General features: G+C 39.1%; 1 long non-coding RNA gene and 1 pseudogene across 1 annotated transcript in view; one reads left to right on the top strand and one right to left on the bottom strand.

Annotated features, from left to right (window-relative positions):
- Positions 1–616: 616 nt before the first annotated feature.
- On the top strand, positions 617–1361 carry LOC109677110 (transcription factor Spi-C pseudogene; annotated as a pseudogene).
- Positions 1362–9547: 8186 nt separating this feature from the next.
- Positions 9548–24193, bottom strand: part of LOC141424766 (uncharacterized) — a 93332-nt gene continuing 78686 nt past the window's right edge. Inside the window, exons 4-5 of the long non-coding RNA XR_012449670.1 lie at positions 17531–17625; positions 9548–16759 (exon numbers count right to left, since the gene is read on the bottom strand). This is a non-coding gene — a long non-coding RNA (uncharacterized lncRNA). The remainder of the gene's footprint in view (positions 16760–17530; positions 17626–24193) is intronic.

The raw sequence follows: 24193 nt of genomic DNA, 5'->3' as shown, positions 1-24193 counted from the left end.
AGCTGACACGCAAAGCAAGAACAGCAAGCAGAGTCTGCTTTTATAAATATTTATTGGAACATAGCCATATCCATTTGTTCATACTGTATATTATCTACCTTTGGGCAGGAGTTGGGGAGAGGGGTTGATTGGGGTTTTTTGGTGAGTGGGGGAAGATGAGACAGGGTCTCACATAGCCCAGGCTGGCCTCAAATTCATGATCCTCCTACCTCAGCCTCCTGAGTGCTAGGATTACAGATGTATACCACCAAGCCCAGCTGTGTCTGCTTTTGAGCTGCAGTGGCAGTCAAGTAGTTGCTCCAAACATATGTTATCTTCAAATTGGCCTCTTGGCCAGCAAAGCCTAAAATACATACTACTTAGCCCCTTACAGAAAAAGCTTGCCACCTCTCATAAAGCAATGTGGCCCCAAAAAACTTTCTATGATGTTCAAAATGTTACATATGTGTGTTCAGAACGACACGTATGTGTTTCAGAGAAGGAGGACCTTGTTTCCTCCTACACAAGTGGATGCGACATTGGACTTGGATGGACAGTACCGGGTATTGAACCCAGGACCTCGTGCATGCTAGGCAAGCACTCTACCACTGAGCTTCCACCAATTCATTAATGAAGCATGAGTCCTATTGAACAAGACAAGCTGCGTCAAGCATTTGAGGATGCCTTTCAGGTACTGAGGCAACAGTCAACTGCTGATCTTCAGTACTCCCCAGATTACAAAAATTACTGGCCTTTCATTAACCATTGCCCTCATGTCAGAGGAAATTCCAATTGCTATGGAGTCCTATCTGCAGAACAGCCTGTCTGTAATTGGAAAACTGTAATAAACAGAGCTGTGGACTTTTATCTTGAAGGAAATATTCATCACTCTCTGCAGAACATAACAAAAGCCAGTTGTTACCACTGCTGTTTTACATCAAAAGGGAGGAAAAGGCCGGAAGAAGACACAACTGTTTGAATACCTTTACAAATCCCTGTTCAATCCTGAGATGGCATCTTGTATCCAGTGGGTTGACAACAACAAAAGCATACTTTCAATTTATGCCAAAAAACAGAAAATAATTTGTTGAATTTTGGGAGAAAAGAACAGGTAACTGGAAGACAGACTTACCAGAAAATGGCTAGAGTCCTGAGAATTATGCAAGGGCCAGGAAATCACCAAGATCAGGAGGAAGCTCACCTACCAATTCAGGGAGGCCATTCTGCAAAGACCCTCCCTGGCTCACTGCCTCAGGAAGGAGGTCTTCTACTCATAGTAAGTACCACCTGATCAAGAATATCTCAGTATGAGTAATTGGAATGCAAATGACAACAGCTATCCATATGCCAATTACCATGGGCTAAGCCACCCTAATTATTAAATAAATACTACCCTACAGGCTTCGAGATTTTTCTTTTGGGTCAAACAGCCCTGCCTTTATACCAACGGGTTCCACATCTCTGGATTGGACTGGGCCAACCACAGAGCAAAAATATTCAAAAGATAATTGTGTCTGTCCTAACTAAGTATGGACATTTTTCTTGCCATTATTGCCCCAAATGATATAGTATGACAACTATTTAGATAGTATTTACCTTGAATTACTATTTTGATGGGGGATGGGACTGGGATTTGAACTCAGGGGCTTCATGCTCGGAAAGCAGGCATTCTACTGCTTGAGCCACACTTCCAGTCCATGTCATATTAGTATCACAAGTAATCTAGAGATGTTTTAATGTGTGGGAGGATGTTCCTCAGTTATATGCAAATAATTTGCTGTTTTATATAAAGGACTCCAGCAAGCATAGATTTTTGGTATCCCAGGGCTTCCTCCCAAGCTACACTGAAGAAAAAGTCCAATCGGGAAAAAAAAGTCCAATTAACTTCATTGCCATCTTTTCATCAAATAGCATATAACCTATACTAACATGGGAAGTTTTGCCAATAAAAAACTTAATTTTTTTAGTGGATCTGGATTTGAACTCAGGACTTCTCACTTGCAAAGCAGGCACTGTACCCCCACACCTCCAGTCCTCAACCGTTTCAGTGATCACGTCCCATGTGGCTGCACTTTGTCTTGCTAGTCTGTGCAGCTACTTCCTCTAGATTATGTCCCTTTCCATGATTTGGTTTATATATAGACTTAAACATTTTCCTGTCATATGCTCATGTGAAAAATCACTCTAACACAAATCTGATGGCTTTACAAAAAATCATTTACAGAAAATGATGCACATGACGCAGAGTCCATGCTGAAATGCATTCACAGCTTTAAAAATTTGTGTGCGGATTATTCATCTTTTTATTATTATATGCAATCTAATAGTTTCAAGATGGTATCTCGCCTGGTTCTAATTTGCATTTTTCTGCTTACGGATGGTGACTGTTTTTTCATTTCTACTGACCATTTGTTTGTCTTTTGAGAAATACTCAATCATTTACCCTTTTTCATTTTTGGCAATACTAGAAATTGAACTCAGGGCTTCCTGTTCACTAGCTCCGCTTGAGCCACTCTGCCAGCCCTTTCTTGTGTTGAGTTTTTCCAGATAGGTTTCATAAACTATTTGCTTGGGCTGGCTTTGAACCTCAGTCCTATTGCTCTCTGACACCTGAGTAGCTAGGATTACAGGTGTGAGCCACCGGCATCTGGCAAGAGCTTTTTTGTTTGTTTGATGCAATCCCATTGGCTTATTTTTGCTTTCATTGGTTGTGTTTGGGGTCCTATTCAAGAAATCTGTGCTCTGTTTTCTTTCAGTAGTTTTATAGTTTCTGGTCTTATATTTTAGTCTTTAACCCATTTTGAGTCGATTCTTTAAGATTTTAGGGGGGCTGAGGTGTGTGGTAGTGGGGTTTGAACTCAGGGCCACACTCGATCAGCCATTAAAGTTGATTCTTCCATAAGTGGTGAGATAAGCCCCATTTCCATTCTCTGATATAGATAACAAGGTTTCCCAACCCCATTTATTGGAGACTGTTCTTCTGCTGTTTGTGTTCTTGGCATCTTTGTTGAAAATCTATTGACTTTAGATATGAGGGCTTATTTCTTAGCTTTCTTTTTTTTCCCTTTTGTATTTCAGACATTTGATCTTGGCTCTCTATCTTGTTGGCTGATGTGTCTATGGGGGCTGGCAGAGTGGCTCAAACAGTAAGAGCACCTCTTAGCAAGAAAATGTGTGTGTACACAATGGAGTATTATTTAGCCATAAAGAAGAATGAAAGGTCAATTGAGGAAAATAGATGGAACTGCAGGCTCTCAAGTAAAGTGAAATAAGCCAGACTGAGAAAGACATATCACATATTTTCTCTTAGGTGGAATCTAGACCTTAGAAAAAAGAATGACATGAGTGTAAAATGGAGACTGGGTGGGGGGAACCAGTGGGAGAGTGACAGGAGAGGATGATGAGGGAGTAAATATGATCAAAGTGCTTTATTCACACATGAAAATAGGATAATGAGAACTGCTGAAATTGTTTTTAAAGTAATAAATGGTGAATTTAATAATTATATAATTATTTAATAATTATATTCATGTATGGAAATACCCCAATAAAATCCCTTTGTAAAAGTAGTAATGTATTCTAATTTTTAAAAAAAGGAGGTGAAGAGGGAGAAGGACGGAGGGGGTGAATCTGAGATATACTGTAGGCACATATATGAATATCACAATGTATCCCCCTGTATAACTATGATATGCTAATAAAATTTTTTTAATTGGAAAAAAAGACAAAAAATAAAATGTTCTATCGCTACACTGTCCAGTGTAGCAACTGGCCCTATGTGGCCTGGACACTTGAGTGACTCATGATTACATTGTACAGCAACTGAGAAACAGAGTTTTTCATGTCAGTTCATTTAAATATAAGACATGTAGCTAGGAGCTTTAAGGTCGTAGTCTAATTGGATTTGTCAATGTCTTAGCTTCTCACACTGCTGGGTTTGTATTAGTCAAAAAAAATGCTGGGGGACAAACAGCCTGAGTTCAGTGTTTCACTGACTCTTGCTTTACAGTGTTAAGGTACTGAAATATAGGCCTCTCTTTGTGACTTCGGCATGAGGACCCCTATCCTTACTCATGTTCCCATACCTCCCTCTTCCGTGAGAAAGACGGTAACTCAAAAGCTCTTCCAAGGAAGAGCTTGTAAAGTTGTACTTCATTTCTTAGTCCTATTTTTATCTCCTCTCATCTGTACCAGTGTATCATTTAAGAACACTTTGACTGCAAGTCACAGAAAATTTAACAGTGACCTACACAACAGGGGCTTGTTTTTTCACATAGCCTGTCTAGAAGGCAACAGCTTCTGAAGGCGTCTATTCCACAGTTCAACAATGTCAGAACTGGTATCTCTGGAACTTGCTCTCTTGGTTATAAAACAGCTGTTTCCACATTTAAGGCCGAAAGAAGTAGGATTAGGTATTATGCAAAACACATCTATCCCTTCTGTTGGGAAAGTGAAAGATTTCCCAGAAGACTCTCCAGATATAACACTTACCATATTGGTTTCTGGAAACAACCAACTCTGGGTCATATGACCATCAGGACTGTAAGAGGCTGAGGAAGCAGGAAGCCATTGGCATACATTAATAATGGTTGTCACCTAGAGCTGGGCATACTGCCTCTGTGAAGGAGGAAGTGGGTATCGGGTAGATGGCTAGCCATATCTACCAATTGTACTATGCCCTCTGCCCCAAGAGTGTTCTCTCATGTTAGTTTCCCAAGATTTCTTGAATAGTTTTGTGTTCTTTGTATCTACTCCTTAATTCAAAGGTTACTGATTACCTGTTGCATGTCAGGCATTGGACCAGGTGTTGGGAAGAGGCAGAAAATGAGTCTGGATATGTTCAGAGTCTATTTAAAAGTAAAAATGTAAGGTTTTATGGAATAATGGAAAGATTTATTCAAAAAAAGTTACAGATTTACATTTTTACTTAAGAGTCTCATTACATTTAACTTTCAAGCTCTTTCTGAGTGACCTGGCTTTCTATGCTATTTATTGCATATTTATAAACACAGTCTGCTTGATAATTATTTTTTAAATCTTCTAGTACAAATTTCAGTGACTCTGATATGTAAGAAATATGCTACAGCTTCAGTTTTTTTCTATGGTGATGTATACTCTGTGCTAAAGGACAAGTGGATTAATGGATTATGTCATGAAGGATGAAAAGGGACTAGCAGATGGAAGAGCTGGAGAAAACTTGCCAGACAGGTTACCCTCAGGCACAGATACAAGTTGGCACTTGACATGTTTAAAGAATTACAAGTTAATTCTTGTTATCTGCAGTAGGTAGATACTATAGTCTCACAAACACTGCGTTAGTGAGTACTGAACTGTGATTCCTACATATACAAAGTTAGTTTCCTGGGAGCCTTTGGTCACAACATCATCATCAACCAGTTAATCTATTGCCTTTATTTCTGTTTCTGTGTAATGACACCTTATTTAATAGCACTATAACTCATGCCTAAATCTTATCTAACACATATTTTCTCCAGAAGGCACGTCAGACTTCCCTTTAAAGGACTACACAGCATTTCAACACACCACTTAAGGACTATTTTAAACACAAAAGTCGCCAACAGCAAGCACAGCATGCTGAAGCTAAATAAACCTCAAAGAATACATTTGTTTACAGGATGAAGGCTATGATAAGGAGGCAGAGTGTCCATTTGTTTGACCTCAGCTAGCAATTTGTGTGTCGACTGACTCAAATTTTTCACCATTCTGGGCATACACATATTCATGAATGACTGACAAAGACTCATTTATATTGATTAGTGAGTTACAAATAAATTGTTACAAGCATGAGAAATCCACAGATATGAATCCATGAATAATAAGGATCAACTGGACCTGGTGCAAAGGGTAAGTGCCAGTGTACTTTGGCCAGAAGGCTAAGAAGGGCCAGAAAACAGGTTGTCAAAGGCTTTGTGTATCCAGCTCATGCACGTGCTCTCTTAGGACAGGGCCTCAGGGAGAAGTAGGTTGGAAGCAGATGATGCAGTGAATCATTTACCTCATAGAATGACTTCTTTAGTACAAAGAACCTGAGCACTGCTGGTGGCTGGAGGAGAGATGTTTTTTTAACTTAGCCTGATTAATACCATTCTGACAACATCAAGATCCTGGGAGGAAAAAGCCAACAGAGGAAATGTCAAGACACTTTTTATATGGCCATTAGAAACTGGCCACTTGTGCATTTATGAAGGAAATGCTGATTGTAGCAGCACAAGCAGCCATGTGGGCCACAATGCTAACAGTGGGGACAGCAGCAAAACACTGGCAGCTGCCCAGGATGAGGCCAGCACACAAGCCTGCCAGAGAATAAGAGATGGCTTATGACCCCACTGACTCCCTTGGCTTGGGGCTTAAGTGGTTTCTGGTGCTTTGTGACTATCATCCCTGTCCTGGATTGTCCTCCCCAGACTCAAGCTCAGGGATGCCTGTAAAGTCCCTAACCCATCACAAAACATTTAGCAGCTTCTGCAACAACTCTTTAGGAATTTCCATTTGATACTTGATCTTAACAGTAAATACATTTTAAATTCTTATACAATGTTACTTTTCCTGCAAAACAAACACTTTCTACAATGTTCATTATGCTTTAGTTTTAAACTTTAAAAAAGTCAACTAAAAGTGTACTCATTTTTGGAAATCTTTACTATGTGATCTGAACAACTCAAGTGTTCAAATTCTTATAATCTAACAAGGTTGTAGTAGGGGCTGTTTTAGGTCTCTCTATTTCTGGGATTCTTGCATTCTGGGATTTTTGCTCTTTGAAGCTCAGAACTTTGGGCAAAGTCCACATCACATTTTCTTGATACAAATTCTGAGTCTGAAATTGGTATTGATTGATAAGGATGGATTCTCTGGTGAAGTTTTATAAAACCTAGATCTACCTCTGAAATGACTGCTGGCTACTAAAAAATGTATTGTTTGACTTTTGATGAGGAAGACATTGAACATTACCAAACTGGCTGAGAAAATAAACCTTAGGTTGAAAGTGATCAACAACAGGGAAAGTTGGAAAGGAAGGAGGGAAATCTTTTCTCAAAGCATCCACTCAAGGAAATCAGCTCTGGATGTGAGAAATTCAGAAATCCTGAATTCGATTCAGCTTCCTAACATGAGAGCCTCCCCATCTCACTACAAGCAGACAGGTTTCCTTAGGACATAGCAGAGGGGTGGCCAGGCCTTGAAACAGCCTTTGACTAAACTGGAAACAGATGAGAAAGGTTGACTCAAGCGCTACTCATTTTAGGAAAGAAGATGGTAAGAGAGGATGATAGAAAAGAAGCCAAGAAAAACAATCTTGAGATTTAGATTCACAAATGAATAACCTAATCTTTTTTTTAAATCACCAAAAAGCAAAATATATACATCAGACTTGCAGAATTTTGTGAAATAGTTCAGGTGGAAGATGCCCCAAAACCTGCTGTCCCAAAACAAATTAACCAACAAATGACAGCATCTGTGACATGACCACACCCCAAGCAAGGGGATAGGCATACTTGGCCTCTCACTGTAGAAAGGAGCAAATTTACCTACACTGGGTTCCCACCTTACAACTGAAATGTACCTTAAGGTGAAGGTAGCAAGCAAAAGAAACAAGGGCACACCTCACAAGCAAAAAGAAAAACAAATGACTGAAAGATTGTGGGACACACAATATTATGCACAGCCTATTTCAGATAATGTGTGTTTTATATTTTTGAAACTGTATTCTGAAAAACTACTCTAATATACTTTGTAAAGGAAAACCTGGAATTCAGCCAGGCAGAAAATTCTGGTTGAGCAACATCTCTGAGACCATCCCACTCTGAAAAGAATTGGGAAGAATATCAGTTAAACTAATCAGATATTAAGGAAACTTGATTCATTTTAACATGGGCTTCATAAAAAAATCAATTTCATGTGCAGGTTGCACTAAGGGTTTAGACTAAGAAGTTTGAATTCTATACAAACCCATATAATAAGTACATGTCTGTACTTTTTATGCATTGAGATTTCATAGCTTTCAACAAATTCTTTCAAAAGTATTCAAAAAGGTGACACTCCCTGGTGGTGGTGGGAAATGAATTAACAAATCTACAGCTGCAAAAGATATTAATAAGGAGAGTCATTGTTTTTAGCAGTAGAGATAAGCCAGTGAGTGGCAGTCCTCTGAATGTGAGAACTCTGGGGACTAGTAGGTAGCATTTTATGAACTGGTCTCCAGTACTGAACTGCTATAGAATGGGATTTCACCTAATCCAGGCAGGACGACTGACAGCACAGAGATTTATTTTGGCCCACCCTGGGCATCTTGTTCATGATACACTAAAAGGAGATCTGCACAGATGAAAGGCTGATGAGTAGAATCTAAACATCTCCCACTGCACAGCAGAACAAAAGCTCCAACCCTGCCTTAAGTCAATCTTTCTCTTGAGTCACACGGGCAAGAATGAAAACATTTCTTCTCATCCCCAAGACAACACCCTGCAGGCAATATTCGATGATGAAATGAGGTAGTAGAAATGGCGTCATTTATTTAAAGAGGGACAAGAGTGGGCAGGCAATTATTTCCACCTCAACCAAATCTTATCCATGTCAAATATCTTTTTCATAAAGCCTTCTCATAGACTCAGAGAATTAAAAAGTGTTAACACTGAAAAGAATGTTAGGAGTCCCTGATTCAGTGCCCTTGTTTTAACAGATATATAAAGAGATGAAATGAACGTTCTCAGAGTTAAGGGCAGGACTGGCCTTTCACAATAGTATCTTCTTCTCTGCATTCTTCTAAAACTGTGATCTTCACCATACACTTGGAAATTACTCAGATAATGCCTTCTGACCAAGAGTTGAGGTGTTTGGCTTCTATTTTATCCTGTAGGGTTAAGTCATAGTTGCAACTTTTAGATTAAGTTCTCTGACAGCTTTGCTCAGAGCATTCAATAATCATGTATTAACTAGATTAAAGTCTCAACTCCTGAACAAATTCAGGATTTCAGATATTTTCTTATTAGTATAAATCAGTAAGCTATGTGCTTGCAAGTAATGTGACCTAGAAATATAGATTTGATTGAATAACATTTGATTCTAATCAAACACAATATCTAATAAGACCAACATTTTTTATATTTTTTTAATTATCAGGACAGCATGGGCAGTTGCTACAATTACAAATGTTGTAGTCTCACTACACAGCACAAAATGCTTCTTCCAAGCATTGCTAGTGTGTGTCTCAACTATAAATAAGTATAACACATGCCAAATCTTACAACTTTTTTGTTTAAGTTGAGTTTTCTTGCCATTTTCCCCATTGTGAATGAAATCGTTACCTCCTAGCAGAATGACTTACTGGACCAGACACCTAATGAGTGCGTACTTTGCATAAGAAGACAACCATGGCTCCGTGTTTCCAGACATCAACAATTTTTTATTCAATACCTAGATTGTTCAAATAGAATCTCATTAATATTTATTCAGTCAATTTTTCAACAAAAATTACTAAAAAGAATGCTTTTTACATGTAAAACTGTTATCAATAGGTAGAAATGACAGAATTTTATTTCCATAAAAAGCACGTACCAAAATTCACAGTTGTCAAAAATCAAATAGTCATGTTGGGATAAAACCAAATACAAGGGTTCTTCAAAACCCCTCATCTGGACTCTGCAAAAATGTTAAAGTCAGGAACAAAAAAGTTGACAGAGATACAGTCCTTGTCTAAAGGAAACTATATAAACTAGATTAGCTATTGACTGGATTAAAGGAAATGTAATACATAATATTTTATTGGATCCAGTCTTAAAAAGAGCAATAGCTGGGTCTCGGTGTCTCACACCTATAATCCTACCTACTTAGGAGGCAGAGATCAGGAGGATCATGGTTCCAAGCCAGTTCATGAGACCCTATCTTGGCAAATAGTTCAAGAGACCCTATCTCAAAAAAAATCCTTCACAAAAAAAGGTTGGTATAGTCACTCAAGGTGTAGGTCCTAAATTCAATTCCCAGTAGTGGGAAAAAAAAAAAAACCAACCAGCAATAAAGGAATGAAGAACATGCCATGTTAAATATGCCAAATTGGTATATGGATTATTTCAAGCTAAAATCACTTGAGGCACTGACCTTAGCAAAAGCCATTTGACTTGTTTTTCCCCCATGCAGCAAGCCACAAACATTCTTTGGAGAGGGATGTCTTTTACATACCAAGGCTAGAAAATAGCTGCCATCACCGGAGACTGATCATTGGAGCTGAAATGACCTGAATAACAAACTTATTGAAGTGACATTTTCTTCTAGTAGCTTCTACCCATACCTTCTCCCCCATATCTCTTAGTAATACTCCTAGAATGTACTACCCTAGCCCAGAACCAAGTTGTCCTGTCATTCCTTTATACATTTACTGATATTTGTTTAAAGAGTTTAAAAGCATCTACTTTGGTCATTTCTTTAGACTTCTGACTTGTGAAGAGCCTAATGTACATGCAAAATTAAAAAAAAACTTGTATTTTTTTCCCCTCACCAGGTCTGTATTAATGTTTCTAACATATATGTGTATCTATATATATATAGATACACATACAAAGAGAACAAAATTGTGTTAGTAAGTCTGTCTGAAGGGGTGGGAGAGAGAAAGAAAATGTTAGCAAATGAAAAACATTGAAAAAACCCATCTACATATGAATATGACATAGTGCACTGTACAGCAAGCTGTTGAATATTAGGGGAGAATGTTGATAGAAAATGATTAAATAACGTAGGGGAGAGGGTTAATTTGATAAAAGCACAATATATACACACCTGAAAAGCAAAACCCCCTTGGGACTATCAATATACACTTAATTTTTTAAAAATGAGGGTCAGAAGGGAAAATAAATCTTTTCCAGGGGTAGGTACCAGTGGGAGGGGGGTAGGAACAGGAAAGGGGGAATGAGGATGTATATGGTAGATGTGTTTTGTACCCATGTATGAAAATAGAAAAATGAAACCTGTTGAAATTGTTCTAGGAAGGTGTGGGGAGGGGGGAAGAGAGAGAATGATGGAAGCTGTAAATCCAACTAAGATACATTTTAAACACCTATGTAAATATCATAATGTATTCCCCTGTATAACTAGTGTGTGCTAATAAAATCATAGAAATATATAATAACATGGTTTCTAGATCCAGGCAAAGGGTCCACATAAGAATGAAGTGGTGATCTCTGGCTCCCTTACAACACCAATAAAAGACTACTAAGACGACTGGACAGGTTTTAATGCAGATATACAGTCCATTTTAGATAACAGACATATCTAAATTGACATATTATCAATGTTGAATTTGAAGTTAGCAATGACTGCTTTTATTGCTCAAGGTCACAGAAGGAAGATAAGGTTAGAACCCAGCAGTCTTCACAATTTCCAGTCTTTTTTCTTTCTTTTTTTTTTTTTTTTTTTGGTGTTACTGGGTTTGAACTCAGGGCCTCACCCTTGCTAGGTAGGCACTCAACCACTTGAGTCATTCCACCGGTCCACAACTTCCAACCTTAAGTGTGTTGAACAAAGACCATCAATCAACAGGTAACGATTATTAGGTAAAATTCAAGCAATAAACAGAGGTGGGGGTGAAGGTCTGGGCTCTTCAAAAATGTTTATATTGGGAAAGACTCTCCCGAATAAAAGCTGAGAAACTGGCAGGGGGCCTACGGGCATGGGTGCGCTGTGGGCGCCGGAGCCAGGGCCGGGACCGGGGCCCCGCGGCGAGGGGAACCCGGCCGCCGCTCTGCGCTGGCTGCACGAAGAAGCGGACTTCAGCTTAGAGCAGCTGCAGCAGTTCCACCGTGCTGATCCCGCATCCTGATCGCGGTCAATGCGAAAGTCTTCCTTGTGACCAAAGGCAGCAAGCTCTACGGCCCGGCCGGTCCATATGGAATATTTGCGGGTGGGGATGACTTAGCGGCGTTTTGCCTGGATAAGGATGCACTTAGAGGTGTGTCCAATGAGCTCTCACATTTGAACACAGTACAGATGGAGAGTGTTTGAGAATGGGAAATGCAGTTTAAAGAAAAATATGATCACGTAGGCAGACTCCTAAAACCAAGGGAAGAACCTTCAGAATATACAGATGAAAAAGACACCAAGGATCACAATAAACAGGACTGAACTTTGTAAACAACCAAAGGGGCCTTCAGAACCGCAGTTCTTTCTCCCTTCACAGAATGTCCAGTGTCTGTGGGTTTGATTCACCTGCTGCCAAAACACTCAACAGATTGTGTTCAAGATAAATGAGTCTCACTGTGAAGGTCTGAGTGCTAGACATTATTTACGCTGCCAAACTCCTTTGTGGCAGTTGTTTCTAATGTCTGCTGGGGACTGGTCATCAGCAAAGGAGAAGACGGGGAGTTCTTCAACAGCAAGAAAGTCAACGGGGTTACTTTTAGCGCTTGCTCGATCTTTCTCTTCTCTCTCTTCCTTCATTCGATCCTTCTTTTTTAAAAAATGTGTCAAAGACAACCAGGTATGTATTTGCTACTCAAGTGTACAGTTCTCCAAAAGCAGCAAGGGACTCCTGTTTCACGTGCTGTATTTTGATTTTAGCATTAAGGCGGGAGGAGGTCTGGCAAGGTGAGGTAGGAGTTGCACATTAATTTGAGTAGTCCGGCTACTGAAACATTAAAATGTGAGTTCCCAAACTTGGGCTTTGTCAAGGAAAAGGAAAAAACTTTTTTCTAACAATCTTTTGGAAATGAGAGGAAATTTCAGGTGGATTGAAGTCAAAGCAATTCCCCAACTGAGATCTCAGAAACCAACTTTATCTCCTCCCTTCCTTTCCCTAGATCAAATAAATATTTTAATTGTGCCTCATTCATTTCCATAAACTTGAATTAACTTTAGGGAAAGTCCCTATGTGAATTCAGAAGTCACTACAAGCAGCATTGAAACTGAAGTTGGAACAAACTTGGTGTCATTCTGTGTATCTAGAATGTAAAAGGAACAGTCAGTGTTAACTGCCATATCTGTTAATATACACAATTTACTTAGTATTGTAGTAGCCAAATGCATCCCCTCCATGCTTTTCTCTTTTCCAAAAAATTGAAAAACAAATCAACAACTCTTATCCCCCATCGGCTCTTAACGTTAGGAGTGACCCTCACCCCTGGTGTGGGCGCACAAGGCCATGGTATGGATGTGTGGAGAGACTGTAGAAGGGAACTCTTTCTGCAGGTACTGTGAATACAAGAACCATTTTAATAAAGCATGTACAATAAGCCCAAAAATAAAGCTGGGAAACTGTTCTAAGTTACAGGAAGTAGGAAACAAAGTCATACTCATGTATGACTCAGATGCTCAGATGATCATTATGGTCCCATATCAGGGGCTCTACCTGAGAGAAGAGGTCACACAGCCTCCAGTGTGATCCGGCAACTCTCACCCATGGATTCAAATCATTGTATCAGAGTTACAAGGTAGAGCTGTTCTAGAAATCTGGGAAGATTACTAACACTTGAAATAATTTCCTTAAGGTATAAATCACTTTCTTTGAAAAAAATGACTAGGGGGTACTCCATTTTATATTAAATTCCTCTGGTTAAGGAAGAGCCACACAGACTCACTTGGCACCACTCTGAAGCAGTCTTGGTCTGCTGAAATCAACTTCTCACCCTACCTTTGGGCACTTCCCTATCCCATTTTAAGTATTAAGGGATTAGATAAAATATAAAAATTATGTGGAGCCTTTGATTTGGACTGAGCTCCTGCCTTAGGCCCAAAGAGATCAAACCAAAACGAGGTCCCTCATACTAAAGTTCCATGTCACCAACTGGAAGTTCATCTGACCTTTGAGAAACCAGGAGAGAGATGATAGCCAAATCCCCAAACAGGCAAAGCTAACCTGCATGATAAGCAAGGCTTCTACTTTATTTACTCCATCAAAGAAAGTAACCTGAAGCAGCACAGAATAGTACAAAAGCCCCAACCTTGCCTTAAGTCAACTTTCTCCTCAAGTCACATGGACAGGAATAAAAACATCTCTTCTCATCCCCAAGATAAACACCCTGCAGGCAATATTCAATGATGAAATCAAGTAGTTGAAATGGCGTCATTAGTTGAAATGGCGTCATTTATTTAAAGAGGGACAAGAGTGGGTGGGCAATTATTTCCACTTGTTACAAGTCTCCCACCTCAACCAAATCTTATCCATGTCAAATATCTTCTTCATAAAGCATGGATTCAGAGAATTAAAAAGTGTTAACGTTGAAAAGAATGTTATGAGTCCCTGACTCAGTGCCCTTGTTCTAACAGATGTGTAAAGAGATGAAATGAATGTTCTCAGAGTTAAGGGCAGGACTGGCCTTTCACAACAGTGTCTTCTTCTCTGCATTCTTCTAAAACTGTGATCTTCACCATACACTTGGAAATTACTCAGATAATGCTTTCTGACCAAGAGTTGAGGTGTTTGGCTTCTATTTTATCCTGTAGGGTTAAGTCACTGTTTCAACTTTTAGATTAAGTTCTCTGACAGCTTTGCTCAGAGCATTCAATAATCATGTATTAACTAGATTAAATTCTCAACTCCTGAACAAATTCAGGATTCTAGCTCTTCAGATATTTTCCTATTAGTATGAATCAGTAAGCTATGTGTGTGCCCTAGAATGTAGATTTGGTTGAATAATATTTGATTCTAATCAAACAAGACATCTAATAAGACCAAATTTTTTTTTTTAAATTCTCAGGATAATGTGAGCAGTTGCTAGAATTACAAATTTTGTGCTCCGGGTATACACAGGACTGCTTTTGTCTCACTAAACAGCACACAACATTTCTTCCACACAATGCTAGGGTTCATCTCAACTAGGAAAAAGTATAATACATACCAAATACTACAACTTTTTAGTGTTGCCTTTTTCTTGGTTTTCTCCCCATTATGAGTAAAATTGTTACCTCCTAGCAGAATGATGTACTGGACCCAATACTAATGAGTACTCTGCATTAGAGGAGGACCACGTCTCCATATTCCTGGACACCAAGAATTTGATACTCAATACCTAGATTTTCAACTAAAATCTCAGTAACATTCATTCATTCATTCATTCATTCAATTTTTCAACAAAAAATACCATGAAGAATGCAAAATGGCACACTAGGCAGAAAGATCTTACCAGAATTCAGAGCTTTCAAAAAATTAGTCATGTTAATATATAACCAAATAGAGGGATTTTCTGCAAAACCACTCGTCTGGACTCTGCAAAAATGTTAATGTCAGGGTTGAAAAAGTAGACAAAAATATTGTGTTAGTCTAAAGGAAACTACATTAACTAGATTAACTATAGACTAGATTAAAGGAAATGCAATACTAAATCTGGTCTGAAAAACGGCAATAAAGGAATAAAAGACATGCCATGCCAAAATATGCCAAATTAATATAAGAATTATTTCAAGCTAAAATCACTTGTGGCACTGACTTTAACAAGGGTCATTTGACTTGTCTTTCCCCCATGCAGCAAGCCACAAGATTCTTTAGAGAGGGATTTCCTTTATATGCCCAGGTTAGAAACAGTTCCCATCACCAGAGACTGATAATTGGGGTTGTAAGGACCTGAATAACAAATTTGTTGAAGTGACATTTAAAAAAATGTCACTAATAGCTTCTACCCACACTCTTCCCACACCCCATATCTTTTAGTAACATTCCTAGAATGTTTTCATTTCCTTTAGTCTAAGGCAATATTTTTGTCAAATATCACTAGTTTTTCTTTAATTCTAAAGCAACTCTTTAACCTTGTTAACTCTAATGCACAGACCACTTTAAATAATAGACATATATCAATGTTGAATTTGAAGTTAGTAATGACTGCTCTTATTGTACAAGGTCACAGAAGGAAGGTAGGATTAGAACTCAGCAGTCTGTCTTCTGAGCTATCTCCACAGTTTGTGGCCTTAAATGGGTTGAACAAAGATCATCACTCAGCTAGTAGAAATTATTAAGTAAATTCAAACAATAAACAGAGGTGAGTTGAAGGTCTGGACTCTTCAAAAATGTTTGTATTGGGAATGTACTACATTAGTCCAGGGACCAATTTGTCCTGTCCTTCCCTCACACATCTATTGATTGCTTTGAACATTTCTTTAGACTTTCTTCTTGTGAAGAGACCAAAGTACATGTCATAGTTTTAAAATGTGTGTGTGTTTCTCCTAGTCAACTCTATATTAATATAGTTACTAGATCTACCCAAAGAGCCCATATAACAGCTAGAAAGTGGTAGAGAGCATCTTTCACCTCCCTACAACAGCCATAAAGGACTAAAGAAAACTACATTAACTAGATTAACTAGGACAACTGTATGTCTACATTAAGATATCTCCAGTTGTCCTAGTTAACAAGGTCCTATTGGGAAAGACTGTCCCCAGTAAAAGCTGGGAAACTGTTCCAAGTTACAGGAAGTAGGAAAAAGAAAGCCCTCATGCATGACTAAGATGCTCAGATGATCTTTATGGTCCCACATCAGGGGCTTTTCCTGAGGAAAGAGTTCACCCAGCCTCCAGCGTGGGATGGCAATTCACCCACGGATTCAAATCGTTGTGTCAGAGTTAACAAGGTTAAAGAGTTGCTCTAGAAGTCAAGAAAAACTAATGATATCTGAAATAATTCCTTTAAGGTATAGATCACTTCCTTTGATGGATATGGCTGGTAGGTCCTCTGTTTTCTTCCAGATTTCTCTAGTTAGGGAAGTGCCACACAAATTCATGAGGCACCACTCTGAGGCAGTCTTGGTCTAGTGGTGTTATCTTCCCACACTATCTTCGGGTACTCTTCTACCTTAAGTATTGGGGAAGAAGATAAAAAATAAAAATTAGGGAAAGCCATTGGCTTGGACTGAGCTCCTGCCTTAGACCCCAAAAGTTCAAGCCAAAACAGAGTCACCCATGCTAAAATTCCACGTCACTAACTGAAATAAGAACTTTATCTGACCTTTGAGAAATCAGGAAAGAACTTATAGCCAAATCCCCAAAAAGTCCAGTTTACCCAGCATGATAAGAAAGTCTCTTGTACATTATTTACTCTTACAAAGAAAGTAACCTGAAGGGCTGGCAGAGGGACTTAAGTGGTAGAGCACCTGCCTAGCAAGCATGAGTCCCTGAGTCAAACACCAAAACTGCCAAAGAAAGAAAGCAAGTAACCTGAAGCACCACAGAATAAAATAAAAGCCTGAACACAGACTTAATCTTTCTCCTGAGTCACTTGACAGGAATTAAAACATCTTTTCTCATCCCCAAAATGGACATCATAGAGACAATATTCAGAGATAGAATGAGGACTAGAAATGGCATCATTTATTTAGAGAGGGTCAAGAGTGGATGGGAATTTATTTTCACTTGTTACAGTCTCCCCATCCCAACCAAATCTTATCAAATATCCTCTTCAGAAAGCCTTCCCACAGAATCAGAGAATCAAAGTGTTAACCCAAAGAAGAATGTTAGGAGTCATTGACTTCAGTGTCCATGCCTTAACAGATGTGGAAAGAGATGAAATGAATTTTCTTGTAAGAGATGGTTAAAATAGTTTTTCTGAGAAGTATTGACTCCTTACTTGGGCCCATGAATTAACAGGAGAAAAGCTTGACCTCTCTGTCTCCATTTTGTATCTGTTGTCTTTGCTCTGAACCTCTTCTCTCATGCAGCCACCTTAGAATCAAAGAATGACAGGAATGACTGATGATATCTTTATGACAAGGGACTAAGGAGCAGAGGAGCCTTGTAGGACTGGCCACTGTCCAAATGATGTCAATTACCTATAACAATGAGACTGCACCCTGGGAGTAGGAATAACATATGAGAACCGGATTCTGCCCTCAAGTGATGACAGCAATATCAACTTCTCTGGAAACCTTAGTACACTAAAAGAAAGAGGACTGAGATAATGACCAACCAGGTCACACCTGTGATTGGAACTGTTTAGCTATGCATACCTTTTATCCCCTATCCCTAATTTTTTTATCTGTTCAAAGCTAAACTTCATGCTTGTACCCCAAAGATGGCTAAAGATGGTTTGAGTACTTACTTCTCCTCTTCCCAGGACACGTCCTGGGTCATGTAATAAATCTTTCTCTTTTTTAAAAAAATTTTTATTATCATGTTATTGTTATACTGGGGGTACCTTGTGATATTTACCAAAGCACTTACAATATGTCTTAGTGAAATTCACCCCCACCATTATCTCCCTTATATCCCCTCCCCCCATTCTTAGAATAGTTCCAACAGGTCTCATTTTTCCATTTTTATACATGAGTACATAACATTTTCACCATATTCACCCTCCTTTGTCCTTTCAGTATATCTTCCCCCTCCCACTGGTACCAGCCCCCAGACAGAACCTGATCTATTTTACTATCCTCTGCTTTTGAGAAAAAAATAAATTTCCTTTCTCTGCCCTTCATCATGTCTCTTTCTTTTGTGTATAGAGGCACGTGGCCAAACCTGACATGTGGAAGTACAGGAGTTTGGGCCTGGAGTCCAAGCTGGGGTTCATTCTGAGAGTTAAGGGCAGGACTGGCTTTCCACAACAACAAGTCCTCCTCTGCATTCTTCTGTAGCTGTGCTCTTTATAACCCACTTGGAAATTATTCACATTCTGCTTTTCCAATAGGCAGGAGTTTAGCTGTGACTTTTACATATCCTTCGTGATTAAATCATATTTTCAACTTTTAGATTAATCTGTAGGAACCCATTGTTAACTAAGCTCTTTTTGCAGTATGCTATTTCCTTGTTCCTACTCAGGCTAGCTTATAACATTAGGCTTCAAAGTAAATTTGGAGGTGACACAAATGTTGAGTTCATAGTGAGTATCAGACTCTGTTACTGCTAATAGGCATAGGTCAAAGATATTGGGGTTTTTTTTCCTAAATGAGATTGATCCAATACTTTTAAATTAGGAGATTTCACAGAAAATCTGGTTATCCAGCAACTCTTTAAAAAAACAAGCCAGGTACAGTAGCTTACACCTGTAATCCCAGTCACTCAAGCCCAACCCAGGCAAAAAGTTAGTGAAACACACACCTCAACATCTCAATCAATAAGCCTGGCAGGGCGGCATATGCCTGTCATCCCATCTATGCAGGAGGCAGTAGGTAGGGATATCAGAGTCTGAAGCCACTCCCGGCAAAAATACAAGACCCTACCTGAAAAATAACTACAGCAAAAAAAGGGTGGGGGTATGGCTCAAGTGGTAGAGACTGTCTATCAAGCCTGAGGCACTGAGTTTAAAGCTTAGTACTATGAAAAACAAGAAAAAACAAAAAACTTAGACAAACCAAAAGCCTAGTGAACTACATGGTAAAACCGGCTAGAGATGAGCTACAGTTTTCTTTCTTTTTTTTGGAGGGGGAGGAGATGTGGCTTTGAGACAGAGTCTCACTATGTAGGCCAGGCTGGCCTCAAATCATGATCCTCCTGCTTCAGACTCCTGAGTGCTGGGATTACAGCTGTGTTCCACTATGCCCGGCAGCAGTGTTCTTTGTTGGCAGTCATTACCCATCTCTGTACCCAGGTCCTCACCCCACCCTGCACCCCCTCTTCTAGTTACATTTGTCTCCTCAGTCTGAGGAGTACATGTGCATTTTCATGTTGCTTAAAAAAGACAAGTTCAATGGTGGAAGTTTCAGGCACCAATGATATTTTTGATTGAGGTCTCCAAGCTCTTAATCACACCACCACTGCTTCATGGTTTCTAAGAGTTGTTGCAACTTTTGACCAAAACTTTGACTGCAAATGTTCTTTGAAATAGATGATAGCTGGAAGAAACATGGGGATCATCTAATTCAATCCCTTGTTTTTGTCACTGTTTGAATGAAAATCCAGAAAAACAAAGCAACTTATCCAAAAGAACCTACTTCAGTGCTGCCTGGATTTATTCACTTATTCTTAGCTTGCTTCAAACAAACCAAATTAACTAGTACTTCATAGTGTCCTATGCCAGAGCAAGCTGAGGCTCTGAACCATTGCCTGCTCACTACCAAAGACTGCTGGAACTGAAGGGGATTGCACAGTGGGAAAAAGAAAAAAGAAAAATAAATAAATAACTAGTACTTGAGAAATTTAAAACATGTTGAAAAAAAATGAATTTTCTTTGCCTGAATTTAGAATAAAAGCCCAGGAAGAAAGAAGAAATTTGTCAAATTTAGTCATTAGACCTCCAGCTGTGGCTTAACTAAAAATTTCTTAATTCAAGTAAAAACCAACGTCAAAGAAAAACTAAAAGGGCAACATTACCATTATTTTTGACATGACTTCGAAATATCAACAAATGAATTCTCTTCATTTAAGCCTTCCAGACCCAGTTTACATATTCTGTCAACAAACTTGTTTAAAGGCAAGATTTTACTTTAATTGGTATCTATCTCCATCACAAATCTGTAGTCTTGCTTTCCCTGCAACGCAGTCATTAACTTAATTCTCTGTCTTTAACCCTATGACACAGTCCTGTGTAAGTGATGTTGTAAATTTTCACTGATGTATTAATTTGCCAGTTATTTGATCAGTTTCTTCACATGCTAAACTTACACAAAGCTCCTTGTTGTTACCTGATCCTCAGTCCCACTGCCTCTCCTTTCTGGGTTGACAACATCTCTCTTTTGGAGTCTAGACATTAACTAGACACCCTGACCCATGGACTGCTATGAGTTACCAGCTATAGTGAAAGACTGTAGAGAAAGGGTTTCTGAGGGACTTCTTATGTGCCGGACATTAAGCCAGACACTTCCACATATCATTTCATTTTCTTTCTTGGTGGAAAATTAAAAGGACTGAAAAAAATATTCTATCAGGACAGAGCAATGAACTTAGTGCTGGACAACCCAGAAACAAAAATGATTTCTCCTTTCAAGGAGGAAGAACTTTGTGACTCCTAAGGCCATAAAATCCATAACACTGTCTAAACACTGGGTTCCTTAACCACAAGCAACCTTGCAGCTTCTCTTGCATTGTTTCTTTGTGCCCGTCATCGACAAAGGTGGCTATTTTTTTTTAATTTTATTCTTATGCCAGCAGCTTCCTTCTAGACAAACTTACAACTCCTTGAGGGCTGGAACTGGGCTCTGATTGCCCCCTTTCCTCCCACAGCACTGTCAATGCACTCCTCCCAACAGCTACTCAATCAACAGTTAATGAAAGAAATTGCAGTCAAAGAGGGAAAAGAAGGACTTTAATGGCTAAGGTGAGAATGCAAGGTCTGAGTGAGCACTCTAATTACTAAGCAGTAACTGCTTACTTAGGGCAATGAGCACTTAATGAGCTAACTAGACTATTCAAGTATATTCCAGGAGATGGGTGTAGCACCTTTCATTGCTAGAAAGATAAAATAACTTTTCATAGCTCAGTTTAAAACATGTTCTTCAATTTAAGAGCTGCTTTTGTGTAATTCTGAATCTACATTCCAACTCAGCTCTACTAGTGGCTATGTAAGCCTGGTCACTCTGTGGCTTAACTTTTTCCAAGGCTTGTGGAGCCACATAGGCGTGTTCTTGGACTTGCTCATGTTTTTTATTTTGTGAGCTGGATCTGAACTAATCTGTTGCCCCTTGATCCGTTATGTTCCTAGAGAACTCCTTGCTTTAATCTAGAACAGTTTAGTCACTCCTCAACTTCAGGTTTGGGCAGCTGTAAGATATTAGATTTGAATCACATGAAACACTCCCAGGCCATAAATTAAGTCTACTTATAAAAATGTTGACACTAGGGCTGGGGGTGTGGCTCAAGCAATAGGGCGCCTGCCTTGCAAGAGCAAAGCCCTGAGTTCAAACCTCAGTACTGCTAAAAAAAAAAAAAAGTTGATAATAAACATCATCTAGTTCTTTCATGGTTGTGAAAGATTTAAAAACAAAAATTCCAAATTCTGAACCAGGTGCCATTGGCTCGTGCCTATAATCCTAGCTACTTGGGAGGCTGAGATTGGGAGGATCAAAGTTCAAATCCAGACTGGGCAAATAGTTTCGATTTGAGACCCCCATCTCGAAAATAATCAGAAAAAAATGGACTGGAGGTGTGGCTCAAGCAGTAGAGTGTCTGCTTTGTGAGCACAAAGCCCTGGGTTCAAACTCTAGTCCCACCAAAAAAAAAAATCTAAATTCTGAGTTAAGCTGACATTGAGGCTTATTCATTTATCTTAGCTCTGGGCATTTGTAGTATTCCCCTAGGAATTGTATATAAAGTAAGTAGAACTGTCATAAATTAAAGCTATTTTAATATGCATTTTCTTTGCCTTACAAGAACAAAATATTCATTTTTCTATCCTCCATTCAATGAATATCCAAGATATATCTGAGGGATGGGAGGTGAGTATACTGAAGTATCAAGAAGGACATTTCAAGATGGGCATGGTGGCCCACATCTGTAATCCCAGCACTTGGGAGGCTAATGCAGGAAGATCTTGAGGCCACCCTGGGCACACAGTGAGACCTTGTCTGGAGAAAAATTAGAAAGGATATTTCAGGAAAAGTAAAAAATATAGACAAAGGCTGTGGCATTTCCTTTAAGAATGCAGCTGAAATGAACAGAGAACCTATCACCACAAAGATTTTTTAAAACCACAGAGGATTTGGGAGAAACTAGGCCAGATACCTATTTTAAGGACTGGCGTGTTCCTAGCTTTATGAGAAAGGAACTGAGCCCTCAGGCCACATGTACTTTGAGTGCAAAACATGACTCTATGCTGTTTACAAGTGATGCACTTTACATACCAAGACATAGGCAGGATGAGAGCAAAAAGATAAATATATCATGGAAATGCTGATCATAAAAAAATCTGAAGTGGTCCTTCATGAAACAAAATGTACTTCAGGGTAAAACTACTACCAGAGATGAACAAGGACATTTGTTAATGATAAGAGATAATGCAAGATAGAAATAATAACAGGAAAATGAACAAAGAAAGCATAATTATGAATATTATGAATCTAATAGCAGCTTTACAATGCATGAAGCAAAAACTGACCAAACTAAGAAAAAATAAACATATTCTTGATCCCAGCTAGAAATTTTACTATTCTTCTCTCAGTAACTGATAGACCAACTAGAAAAAAAGTAAATCAATGTAGATATAGAATATTTGAATATAATTACCAAGCAACTTGGCCTAGTTGATCTTGAGTGGCCGTACATGGGGGTCTATTACAATATCCTGTGTCATCCCTTCTGGAGGGGTGAAGGTTAGTATGCCTGAGGAAGGTATAAAGACTTTGCAAAGGGAGTAAAACTTAGTTGAATATCTCAGACATTGCACCACCACTAGACTAAGAGCTTTTTGAAGATCTGAACAATCTCACTCAACTTTTTGTGTGTAGCACCAAGGACATTTACAGCCAATCAGTCACCCTCTTATAGTAGGAAATCCTGTGCCTGCCCCAATTTCAGAAATGAACCACATGGGTTCCAGAAACATTTTTGCCTTTCGAGGTCTTTCTGGGACCCCAAAACCATGCCTTGAAGTGATTAGCCTCTTCGCTTGCTCAAAAATCATTTTAAGCTTAAATTGTCATACTTGTATGCTCAACTTGCATATAGAAAGCACTTAATATTAGTAGTCAAAAGATCAGGATCATTGTCCTGACATGCCACTCAAGAGCTGTGAGAAACCCAAAACAAGGAAGCGTTTGATGTCCCCACTCCAGAGGAACTAATACAGAAACCTTAAAGCGACAGAGGTCAACATGAGAAGGGGATCAGGAACCAGTGTAAAGATCAGTTAAAGATAAATCAACTTGAGTTGTAACACATTTGTACACGAAAGCAATGCTAGGAATCTCTCTGTATAGCTATCCTTAGCCAGCAAAAATGCTCTGTCTCTCTTATTATGCTTATATCTTCTCTTCAACAAAATTAGAGATAAGGGCAGAACATGTTCTTCCTGGAAGCGAGGTGGGGAGGGAGAAGGCGGGGGGTGGGGGGAGAAATGAACCAAACAATGTATGCAAATGTGAATAAATGAATTAAAAAAAAAGAGCTGTGAGAACTTGAGCAAGTTGTTCCATCTCTCTGGTCTAAATGGGAAATGAGGGGGTGATGCTGAATGACTTCCCAGATCCCGCAGCTCTGTCAGGGTGCCTGTGTGTGTTGGGCTCTGTCTCTCATCCCTGATTAGCTTTAGAGCAGTCCTATCTGGAGAACAGAGCTCCTTTCAGTCCAGATGCAAATAATAAACTTGGAAGTGAGAATAAATGAGTAGCTGGTATCTATTCACCCCACAAGGTTGTGACCAAGT

Source organism: Castor canadensis, chromosome 1 (genome assembly GCF_047511655.1).
Source record: "Castor canadensis chromosome 1, mCasCan1.hap1v2, whole genome shotgun sequence".
Classification (NCBI taxonomy): Eukaryota; Metazoa; Chordata; class Mammalia; order Rodentia; family Castoridae; genus Castor; species Castor canadensis.
This window is presented reverse-complemented; position numbering and strand designations above follow the sequence as displayed.